This window comes from Malurus melanocephalus, unplaced genomic scaffold (assembly GCF_030028575.1).
Source record: "Malurus melanocephalus ecotype Western Australia unplaced genomic scaffold, MMel_1.1 scaffold_121, whole genome shotgun sequence".
NCBI lineage: Eukaryota > Metazoa > Chordata > Aves > Passeriformes > Maluridae > Malurus > Malurus melanocephalus.
The window spans coordinates 1,556,822-1,569,597 of record NW_026623353.1 but is presented as its reverse complement, the minus strand read 5'-3'; positions in this window follow the sequence as shown (position 1 = coordinate 1,569,597).

Here is a 12,776-nt window from a genome sequence, read left to right as displayed (position 1 = left end):
GAAGCACAAGCAAAGCCTCTGGAAATGCAGATTCTCTACTTTCACACACACACATTTAATTTCAGTAAATTTCATTTAAGGAATTTCAGTTTTCCATTTCCTSTTTCGGTGCTGCATGGTAGAAGTGCTCCTTACATTTAGGGATTGCCATTGCTGGAAGAAACATACCGAGAAGAACACAGTGGGGGAAAGTGCCTCTGCCCTCTCCCTTAAAGGCCACCMATGTTTTAGCCCCACTTCTGTGATGTGGTGATCAATTCCAACAGCTCTATTGGTACTTTGTCTGCAGACTTCACTAGATTGGAAACAGATCACAATTAACTCAAGATTCAAAAATATTTAAATAAAAATGTTGTCCCTCTGCTACTGCCCTTACTTTTATCTGTGTGTAAAAAAAATGTGTGACCATGGAACACACTCTGAAAACAATTCTGGTAATCACTGAAAGGGTGACAGCCAAACTCAAAAGGAATGCAGATGATGAAACCCACTGAAGTAAGAAAAACCACAGTGGCATCAAGTGCATTTAATTTTCTTCTAYTCTTAATATACCTGTAATCATGCAACAGGCATCCAACAACAAAATTAGAAAATCTACGACTGTGCCAAGAATTTCATGAGTCATTTAAATTACAATTCTGTTTCCACTCCTTCTTTGGTTTGCTCCTCAATAATTTTTAAATATCAAAAGATCTGGCAGTCCCTACGGTAAGACAGCTCAGCACTACAGGGTGAACTTTCTTAGTAATTATTGAGGCTTTAGTAGCACTGACAAAAACTTTACTAATAGTGCATAAAGCAAATACACAGTGATCAAAGCCTGTCATTTGTTTTATTTGGACACCACAGAGCTATGTCAAATTAAGGAAAATTAACAAATAATAGAAAATTCTCAGCCCATAACTTAGTGAATATTGTCATTCGTAGAAATAATATATATGGAAAAGAAGATTACCTTCASTCTATTATATAATTTACAACTTATTTCAGCAGGTTAATCAGTAAGAACAAAAGACCATCCTTTTAATAACAATGGACCTTCTCTCTTTACTGACAGTTACAGGCAATTAACAACAGATCATATTTTTTTCTCATTTTCTTATCTGGGATACTCTGGGACAGGCAAACAAAACTCATCATAAAGAACATGCTGATCCCATGAAATACCACTGAGACTAGGGCCTAAATGTCTGGAAAGAATCAAAGCAAGAAATACAAATAAATCCTGTTGCACGTGAGAGGAGCCAGTTCTCCATGAGCAGCAATCCATATGTCAGGCACAATGACGGATATGATAGGTCAGCCTGCAATCCATTTTCTCATATGAGAAAAAGACTACAGCATCTAAAAAATGACAGACAAAAATAGAAGGGATCATTAATAGCAGTGAAAGAAGCTCACAGAGAGCACACAAAGACACATAAATACATTAAGAAAGATTTTAAAATTGTGATCTAAAAAAAAGCCTTTTGCAAACTTCTCTCAGAAAATTTAAAAAAAAAAAAATAAAGAAAAAAGAAAAGAAAAAATATACGCACAGATCTCCAAACTTGTACTGGCAGGTTTTATACAATTTATTTTATTTATTCAGGAGACAGCTTTTTGCTGCTTTTTATTTTGGGTTATTTCCTCAAGGTACACAAGAAAAAATGTACTCTAATTGAAGAAAACCAGTCAATAATGTTATCTATCTGAATTTTGCCAAGAAAAATAGTATTGTGTTCAAAKTATCCCATATCATCTGAAAAGTAAAAAACTCAGGAGCTGGCTTTTAGATTACTTCTTCCCCCATAAAATCAAAGAGTTCATCAGTTGCAGTGAAACAACTGCAAGTTCAACTGTTTCAATTAAAATGTTTCAACTATTCTATCTGGATTCTTTATTAGTCAGAGAGTTGTTCACCAAAGTTAATTTTAAGTGGATTCAGTCTACAAATCAATTGTTGGGTCACTAGATATAGAACAGAAAATTTCTCAACAGACTAATTAAAAATAATAATAATAACTCCCACTCACACATGCTAGCTATAACACTCACAAATAAAAGAGCAAGGCATTTYCCACCTCCATTGCTTTCTTATTGTGGCAGCTGAATTTGCAACAAAATGCTAATAAAAGGGGTTTTTCTTCTTTGAATATTGCTTTGATCCATTAATTAGATGAAAAGCACTATTTCMTTTCTTATGAAACACTGAATGGTGAACATTTATCAAATAAGTCAGATRGAATAAGGAAAAATAAATGTTTTTAGGGATATATTTACATGATGTCACAGTTACTGGAGTTTAGAATAAGCTTCAGTGTTCAATGCCACTGAGGTGTTATTATGTATCCCCCCACTTTATATATTATTAAAAAATATACAATACTACTTTAGAAATCTTCTTTCTTATCAACAACTCAATTTTTTCCTCCTCTCTTGCACAAATAATAAATATGATTACCTCTTATAATAGGTTACAGACCAATTGCTCATGCATAAACAGAGGGATATCACAAGAATCAGTCAAAATGTCAGTCAACCATTTTCAGCAATGGAATTACACATTTGTTATAAAATAAATCCAAAGGATAGGTGCACCTGTCTAAGGAATCACGATGCTCTAGAAAATAACTAGGAAATCCTCCATTAGCACTTTATTTATAGCATATAAATATATGCTATAAATAAAGCATATAGCATTATAACATGTTCTGGTATAAACGTAGCTAAAACCTGATATGAAATTCTAAAGCAAAAAGGCTTCTCTAAAATGGATCACTACACCAATTTCAGTAATGATTCAGATAAATTCAACAAAATCAATGCACAATAGCATAGTGACCGCCTTTATGCTATGTCCCAGATCACATAAAAAGTATATGACAACACTGTATGATGTTTTACTATATTTAGATTTAAAAACAAGCCTAAAAGCAGTATGTATTTTCATAATGRAGATCAAAGTTATATGAAAAGTTTTAGAGATTTTATCAGTGGCCAGAAATTCAAATTTTAGAGACAACATACCTTCAGCAGACCTTGTAGCAAAACACTGCTGAAATTAATCACTCATGTCAACAAAGTAAATGTAGATCTAACCAACATAATTGAAATTGATGGTACTAAAATTGATGGCTAGCATGTAACTTTATCTAACTTACAACTTTCATGTTGGTTATTGCTGCAGAAGTTTTCATAGTTGAAGCCCCAGAAGGTAAAAAATTTCAACACAATGAAATTGGTAGCACAAAGCTGATCAAACACTYCAGCCAGTACATCACAGAATCACAGAATAGTTTGGGTTGGTAGGGACCTTAAAGATCATCTAAACCCAATCTGCTGCCAGTGTCAGGGWCCCCTCCCACTAGCTCAGGTTGCTCAGAGCCCCACCCAGCCTGGCCTTGAGCACTGCCAGGGATGGGGCATCCACAACTTCCGTGGGCATCCTGTGCCACTGCCTCACCACCCTCACAGTGAAGAAAGTTACTAGGAAATCCTCCATTAGCACTTTATTTATGTACATGCTCTGAATTTAGTAATTCCTTAAGTTATTCTTTAAGTTATTCCTTTYGTAATTTCTCAAGTTTTTAGTAACTTTGATTTGAGGTTTTCCACCAATTGTGAGGGAATGTTGAYGCATATTTTCAAGAGCTGTAAAAAACCATAATTTCACCATGTCAGACTAATAAATATTAAATCAAAGTTTGAGACAAAAATATAAATTCTTACTTTACATAAAAGTTTAAAAAAACTTAGCCCAGAAGCCTGGTGCATATAAGTAATTATACTCTTGTGAGTAGTTTCTAGCATTTTCAAGATTAGAGGTTAACTGGGCACCTTTTTAACTAATGCCCAGTGAGAATAAAAAAATCTAGTAAGAATAAATACACTTTACAATAACTATCACAATTCTCAAGGAGTAAAGATCTTCATATGACTTTTGACTCTTTTGTTGCTATGCATATTGTCTTCTCATACAGTTTTGATTTGCATATTRTAACTTTTTTCATTTTATTTAGAATGCAAAATAGTTTCAGCAAAATGAGAAATTTTTTTTTAAATTGATCATGGGTTAATGATGTCAGATTTCTAAGCCAATAGATTTAAATGGTATCCCCTTAGTGAATGTGCATACTACAAGTGATGTTTATTGACTGATTAATCACCAGATTTATTTAGTTCCGTTTTACTGTCTTCTCATTTTCTTTATCTTTTTGAAGATACATTGGAGGTTTCTTGTTGAAAGAGGAGAGTAATTACCAGAAAAGAGCATGCTCTGAAAAAGCAGAGAGCACAAATTAATAAATACCTCTGTCTTACTGTCCCAGACTGAGAATTGAAAGATGGAAGTGAAATKAAATCTGCAAGTGCAGAAATTAAATTGCAGAGTTAAACTGCCTCAAAACTGAAGACAAATTCTGTGGCTGAGCATGAGGACTGAGACTTAACAGAAAAACAAACAAACTGGATTTGTCAGTAAGAGGATGGGATGTGTAGAGGGAGATAACATAAATGCTAAAAAAAGCTGCAAAATTGTTACTGGTTAGATAAGCACATGGCCACACAAATATCTTGACATGAGGATGCAAAACCAGCAGATGAAATGAATACAATCAACCCTGAATAGKATGTGTGAGGAATCACAAGACACAGTTCATGTTATCTGGAGCAAGCTGGACCAAGTGACAGAGTGACAGTGATGTAGTGCTGACCACTGACTTCAATAATATTTTATGACCTCCCATCACCACTCCAGCTTTTCCCTGCACATATACAGGAAATGAGACATGTCTTGCATGTTATGAATAATATTTAATACCTCAATATAGCAGGTATCCTGGCTGCAGTTTCAAAAAAAAAAAAAAAAAATAGCAAGTTCTTACTCTGAAGTAGGAATTGCCCTCTCATGCGTCATTGCCTCTGAAGTATATATTCAGGTACAAGAGTAATAGAGACGGCATTTCAATTCCCTGGATGTATTGTACCTTTTCCACACAGAGAAAACATTTCTCAGAGCTGTTACTTGTCTCTCTGAAGAGCACTGTRTTGAAAACATGGAAGTGCTTTTTGATAACTGAGCAACACTAAATGTGTTCAATCCTTTCTAAAGAAGCTCTGATGTGTTACTTATTTAGTCTTTTGAGGAAAACATCACATTTGGTGACTGTGAGATCCCTGAGAAGATTAAGTAACCTTTGCTGAACTCATGGTTTATTTTGTGGCTAGATATTATATTGACACAACTCTTAACTACTTGAGGAGTTACTAATATGGATGAAGTCAGGTCCATCACACTGAGAAGGGTTTAAGAGGATTGAGCAGAAATTGTCACTAAATCCATTTTTGTTTATTAGTCAAACAAAAAGAGGAGAAAATAAAAATAAATTTGATAAAGTATGAAATAACCTGTTGAAAGAAGAAAGGAAAAGTAATAAAAAGAGCTGCTGAGCAGTATACACCTGCCAGCTCAAAAAATACTTATTTGGCCTTTCTAGCCTCTATTACTTCATAAACATTCTGTGCTTCTAGCATTCAAGTTTAGAAACTGTTTACAGTAGCATATCACCTGGATAATTTGCCTAATCTGGGAATATAGGGGGGATGTGTGTGTGTGTGTGTGTGTGTGTGTCTGTGACTGGGGGAGTTGGGGGGGGAAGGGGGCTATGCGCAAAAAGAAACAAACAAATGAAAAGCCCCCAAACCTAGAAGTTGTTATTTGCAGACTCAAGTCTGAAAACGTTTCTGGAAACAGCAGACAAGGCAAACTGTTCAAAAATCTCTTCCTTGATTTGCTGATGATATTCTAATTGAAGAAAATGGCTCAGCCCATATTTGCTRAATAAAAAATTAAAAGCAACTATGTTATGGATTTTTTTTAGTGAGATTCCATAGTAACAAAACAATTCAATACTTAGTACAGTATCTGAGGATTTCAATTCAGATTAAATCTTTGTGTTTTTCCATCAATTTTAATTGCAAATGATTCCACATTTCTTAAAGGGCCCATTGTGAAGTGCTCCATAGCATTACATCATGGAATTGTGTCATCACCATTCCAATCAAGCTTTATTCCACTGATTTCAGTTCATTATTAACAGCCTAAAACTAGAACGTTGACAATACACAACAATCATGTGTTTCTCTATTTTAATAATTTTAATCTCTTCCAATCCCCCARACTCTTCACCCTATCCTATCCCACCCTTGGCTCCTTCTCATCCGGCTTCATGTCAAAGACTACCAATTTCAATTTTTGCCATTTGTTTCAACCATTTCCATTGTAACTTCTCCATGCATTCTCCGAGGTTGTATTTTTTTGCTTTTCTACACTTGGTAAGAACTGTACTGGCTGGATTTTAATACTGAAGCTTTACTACAGTCAGTTCTTTTTGTAGTCCCTTTCCAGTTCAGTGATTTCAATTCAAGGCATGTTCACTCTATTCCYCATATTTAAACAAAAGGAAAGCCAAAGAAAACATTCACTCAGACTGACAAAAGAGTCATATAAAAGAATACAAGGAAATATTGAAAGGTTTTAATGTTGCTGCCAAGGAGGAAAAAAATAAACACACAAAAGCAGAATATTCAAAGGTGAATATAAAAATATGCAACAAGAAAGTGAATGCCATTTCTATTTTAAACCATCCTGTATGCTGTCTTAAAGGASTATGCTATTTCCTGGACTGTAATAGATTCCTGTAGAGAGAAAACCAAAACAAATTGAAATGTTAAGCAGACAAGGCTCAATTTTGTCAGCACAGTGAGAACATCAGAGAAATGGGTGGGCTGGAATGAGGGTGAATTTCTGATTTTGCTAAATAAAAAAGCACTGTAACAGCATATAAAAACAGGCAAMAGCCTTGCAAGACGAGAATACCTGCTGGCAATCTGAATATGCAGGTACATTCTGGCTCTTGGCAGAGCTTTTATTTTATTGCAAGAGCATTTAAACTTCTATAATCAATGTAAGTAAATGATGTGTACCAGAAACTGTGGAACTGTGCCCAGAGGGCAGGGCAGAAGAGTGACAGGTTGTCATGACACTGTAAAATGCTAGTGCCATGGAAATCCCTATTCTTAACGTTTTAAATGCAGACTTGCAGGAAGCAGAAGGCAGCCACAAATAGGGGGACAATTCTGTTTCCTTGGTGCACACGTGAGGCAACACAGGGTGCCCTCTCTCTGGCAGCTTTGCTTGCTCGACTGCTAACATTGTGGAACAATCTAAGTCAAACAGCTCTCAAAGCAGTTGCTAGGGACCAATAACATGAAGAATCCCAGGACAAGAYGGACATGGAAAAGAAATAAATCAGTAGTACAGTCTGAGGTAAGCAACCTCACTCTATAATTATGAGTAGCAAGGTTGGTCTCTCAGTGTGATCTACCACTCGATACACCAATTTAGAAATCTTGGGGCTGCTCAAGACCAAGTTGAGTATTAACTCACCTATGTCAGCAGCTTTGGTGTGTGACTGTGGGTTTCAAAAAGTATCAATTACTGATCAGAATTTATAGCCCCGAACAGTACCCACCCTCATTTTCTCTACTTCAAAATTAGCTCCAAATCAATCTTTAAAATAAAAATTATTAGGCGGCATGCTTAAAACTGTCTATTACAATACACGGCTTTGCACTTTCCTACAGATAAGCTGAGATTACTGATCTTTCCTGCTTGCAAAATTTCAAAGGAAATTTTCTTATCATCCTGGAGAATGCTTTAACAATTATATAATACTCCATTCTGCAGTGAGAACCTACTATTTCTTCCTTTTAAGGCCATTTCATATTGCAGAAGAGAGGATTAATGCAGAGAAGAGCCCTAGGATGTAGTTTCATTTCTAAAGTTTCATTTCATTTTTGTCCCTGTCCCAGCCATGTGGCAAAAGGCAGCTCACCTTAGAAACCCAAAGCCAGAAACACAAGCAGACTGTGTTGCACTAGAATTGTSATAACAGTGCTCTCTGAATACAAARCTGTGCTCTAAGGCAGTGCTGAATGAAGAATTAAAAAGCTGGCACATTTCCCATCAGTCTCTTACATCATCTGCCCAAAACTGATACTCACAGAGAGGATGAAATTTACAGTGATATTTCATGATTTACAACATGCAGGTGGGAGATACCACAGATTGCAAGTAAGAAAAAAACACTGAGATAAAAGACTTGTCAGGGAAAGAAAGCCACACATCCCAAACATGACAAAATGTCAGCACTCTGAATCACTCCTCTAAAAGACAGAAGGAACCTCAGCCCACATTTTGTTATAGTGCAGCATCACAACCAATGATCTGATGTAACGAAGAGTAGATACCTCCTACCATGCCTACCTGCTGCCACACTAGTTAAACTGCTGAGGAAGTGGAATTGCCCCATGGGTGTATCAGATTTGTGTACTGAACAGCAGCTGCCAAGGCAAGTTTGTGGGGAGAACTAATCAAGTGTGCTGGGAGAGCAGCCCAAGAGGCTGGCAAATCTAACGGTGAAAATGTGTCAGAGCACCACAGCAGAGAGGAACTGTGAGTTTCCTTTCTTTCCTAGAGTGCTCAAGAACCACCAGCATCATAACTGCTCTTCAGTATAACAGGGGAGCTATGAAGGTCTCAAAATAGTGAGGAACGGCTCCAGACAGAACCTGCACCCACTTAATTTAATGCTAAGCATTCAAATGAGCAGCTGCTCCTACTCTCCACACTACTGCTCACCACAGAAACACACTGCCAGCTGGCTTACCTCATTTTTTTCCACCTCAGCCCTAAGATAGTTTCATCTTTTCACTACAGAAATACCTATTGTGATTGAGCAGAATAGAGGCTGCATTTATATATTTCATGCAGCTCTTGGGCTTCTCTGAAGGTGAGAAAGGCACCAGAACRCAAAGGATATCAGAAGCTGCTGTTTCACTGTCACAGGCACCACCACTTACCTACCTCCCTGTTCCAGCACAACCATCCAAGGCCTTCCTTTGGTATTCGTATTCAAGTCAGCCCCTTCCAAGGCATCTTATCTGCCATCAACCCCCACAGCTATTTCCTCTGATGGAAGAAAACCACACAGTWCCACGATGAAAACTTTTCCAGGAGACAAGTGCCCTCCCTTTCCATTCTCTGCCAGGCACCAGTACCAGCACACTCTCAATACTTATCCCCCTTACTGACAATCTCAGTCCCATATGCCAGGCTGTCTCCATCCTCTTCCTCAGAGAACCAGCTGAATGGCTAATTTTTTCTCATGTTTTCTACATTTCCTTTCATCTTTTCAGATGAACGGTGCCCCCTCAACTCAATCTAATGTCCCTTGCTGTGTAGCTTTAAGACCTTCTCCATAGGAAAGGCAAACTAGGAGTCAAGGAAAACCACAGCCCAGGCAGTTCCCACATCAACCAGAGCAGTCTAAAGGACCTAAGAGCAGCAGGCAGTTGCTGACAACAGGCTCAGCTGACAGCCCCAGACAGAACAAAAAGAAGACTCAGGCTTAGCACTCATCCAGAGAGGCCAGGCTGCATCAACAGGAGACAGGACCAAAACCAAGACTAYAACATCAGTTCAAGATCAGCCAGGAAACTTGGCTGGAGACAAAATGGGCAACAGGCACATCCCAAACATAAGCAAAAAAAAAAAAAATCAGGGCTCTTTTATGACAGATCAGACAAATCCTGTGTTTCTTCATGTAGAAAGATTTCTGCCAGCTTTGCTCATTACAGTGGAGTCAACCCTGATTTAAATTATTATAATATGGGGTGGCTGACCCTAGTGATTTACTTGTTCTTGTGCCTTGATATTATCTTATGCTTTCATGTAAAGCATCATTTAACTTCACTCAGTTGTTCTTTAAAAATGTGTATGCAGAAAAAAGTGTAGAAAATGTGAGGATAGAGACCAGCCTCAGAGGATGTAMCAAACAGTACCAAACTGCCTCTAAGACTGACTGACTCTGAATGTTGATCAGTGTGAAGCAGCCTGATGTTGTTAGATGTGCTCCTCTGCAGCTTTCACAGCTTTCTTGTTTTGGGTGGCATCTAAGAGTCTCTAACTCTCCAGAATGTGAGTAAACACACACAAAACCTTAAAGAGCAGCATTTTTTAGCATGAGGTGTCTCTGTCAAAGTGAGAGGGAAGAATGAGAAGGTTGTCCCACTCCCTGGTGGGGAATGGAGAGGTGCTTCTTGCTGCAGCCTTATCCACATCCTGATGCTCATCTCCCACTCTGCAGGAAACAAAGTGACACATGGAGCAATAGTGCAAGGCTTCTCAATGTGTCGTGGCCCTTGCTGGTGCTCGGGTCTCACATAGGTTTTTTGGTAGGATGTCTTCAGTCCCTTTTTCAGGAAGCATTCCCTTCCCTAAGCATTGCTCTCACCAGCACTAGCAGCCTTGGCCCAGTGTACACTCTTGTCACAAGATTAAAATGGGAGGGATGGAGTGATACCTCCATTCCCCTATGGGTCTAAATTGCAAACACCTTACTGAACATCCCAGGAATGAGACAAATAACAGCAGTTCCTGCATGGACCAGATTCCCTTTCTTTGAAGCAAAATCATGGGCTGATCCTCATGATCGCTCTACCTTCTGGTTAAAAATACCTGACCTTGTGAAACTTCACAGCTCTCTCTGGGCAGCCAGCACCTCCCTGTCCAGTGAAACACCCATGGAGGTCTGCTGAGGACCAGGCAGCTCTGCCTGGCTCCACGTGTGGCTGCCCTTGGTCTGATATCCCCCTGATACTGGCTCCTCCTATTTTTAATCTTCCACAGCTTGATAGCCTACTTGTTATGCACCTACACGGACACATGCACGGAGAGGGGGACAGAGGCTGGGGGCCAGTGGTGTGAGGATGTGGGTTTTGGGGGCCGGTGGTGTGAGGATGTGGGTGTGGGGCCGGTGGTGTGAGGATGTGGGTTTTGGGGGCCGGTGGTGTGAGGATGTGGGTGTGGGGCCGGTGGTGTGAGGATGTGGGTTTTGGGGGCCGGTGGTGTGAGGATGTGGGTGTGGGGCCGGTGGTGTGAGGATGTGGGTTTTGGGGGCCGGTGGTGTGAGGATGTGGGTGTGGGGCCGGTGGTGTGAGGATGTGGGTTTTGGGGGCCGGTGGTGTGAGGATGTGGGTGTGGGGCCGGTCACCGCCACCCTCTGCCCAGGAGCTGCGGCGCCGCGCTGAGGGGCTCCTCCTGCAGCCTCCCCTGTAGTGCGGACTGCTGCTCTCCATCTCCAGTGATGGATGAGCTTTGCTCTTCTCGGGAAGCTGTTGCGAGGAATGCTCTGTAGTGCCGACACATCTCCCCGGCTCTGCTGTTTACCGGGGCGGCGGGAAAACACGCTGCCGGAATACTGAGCATTTAACGAGTTAGTAAGCGATCAAATAAATCAGCGCTTCCCCCACGAAACAAAAGCGGTCTCATTCACCAGCGGGAGGCTGAGCGGCTGTGCTCCTSGCTCCGCTGCCCGCGGAGGTGTAAGAAAACCGTGGGTGAATGAGAAGCTCAGGGTTTCCCCGGCACTCAGCCGTGCGGTCTGGGACTGCGGTGCCTGCCGGGGCGGGGGTGCCGCTGYTGCTGCCGCCGCCCTGCCTGTCCGCACCTCTCCGCGGCCGCGGGCCGGCCGCTCCCGCGGTCTCCTGTCACACCCGCCGCGTTACGTAACTGCTGGCCACAACGGTGGCTTTGGTTATCCCTCACCTCGGGTTGCCACCGGCTACAGCTCCGTAAACCCGGGCGGCTGAGCGCGGGCTGCGGCCGCATGAGCCCCTCCCAGCCCGCGTAGAGCCGCGCAGAGACACCACCTGCGCTCCGCAGCGCCCGGCGGAGCCTGCGCCGCCCCGGGAGGAGCCCCGCGCTCCGGTTGCAGCCTCCCCGCTCTCTCCCCAGTGGCAGCATCCCCACGGGCGCTCCGGGCGGGATGGAGGGGCTCGGGACTGTCCCTGGCCGCCAGCACCGCGCCCAACCCTGCGCTCAGCGGAGAGCAGCGCGCACTGGCATCCGCGCTCGCAGCCCGTTATCCTCAATGGGAGAGTGATTCCCACGCCCAGTTTGTTCAGAGATTTTCAACAGCTCTATACTATGCAAGCGAAAAGATTCAGTCAGAAGAAAGTGCTGCTTTTTTAATTTTTTTTTTTTTTAATTTATTTACCAGAGCGCCCACCACACGACAGGATGAAGGGATACCCTGTTCAATCAACTGGGTCTTTCTCACGGCTGGGCAATGGCTCCCTGGTYCCTCCTTTCTTTGAAGCAGGTGCTGCTTTTGGGGAACAGGGTAACCAGACCTCAGCGGGCTCGTACGGGTGGCACAGGGCATCCCCGCTACCTTTCTCTCCGTCTTCCCTGTGCCGATCGTCCCCGCTGCCGAGGGTGCGGGGGAGGAAGAGAGGCTGCAGGGGAGGAAGGGGGAGCTGCCGAGGCGGTGCGTGTTCCCCCCCGCCGCCCCCTCGCTGCGGCGGCACGTGGTGCTCCCGGGACGCGGGTCCTCAGACGCCCCCCCTGCCCAGCCAGCCAGCCTCCTTCGCGAGGAGCTTTTTATAGCAGCCCCGACCCGCTCCCCGATGGGAGGTTTCTCGCCGCGCTCACGTTACCGTGCGGGTGCGATGTTAAGTAAAGGAGGGGGAGGAGGGGAAGGGAGTTCGGGCGCGCGCTTAATTAAGAGCCGGCGTTAACCAGGAGAGCTAAAAATAGCGCCGAGCGCCGCAAACCACCCAACCGCAGACAGCAGCCCCCGCGGATCCCTGTCGCGCCTCCGCCGGTGAATGGAGCGGCCGGCGCTGAATGGAGCGGCGGGAGCATGAATGGGGAGCGCGGCGCGGCCGCC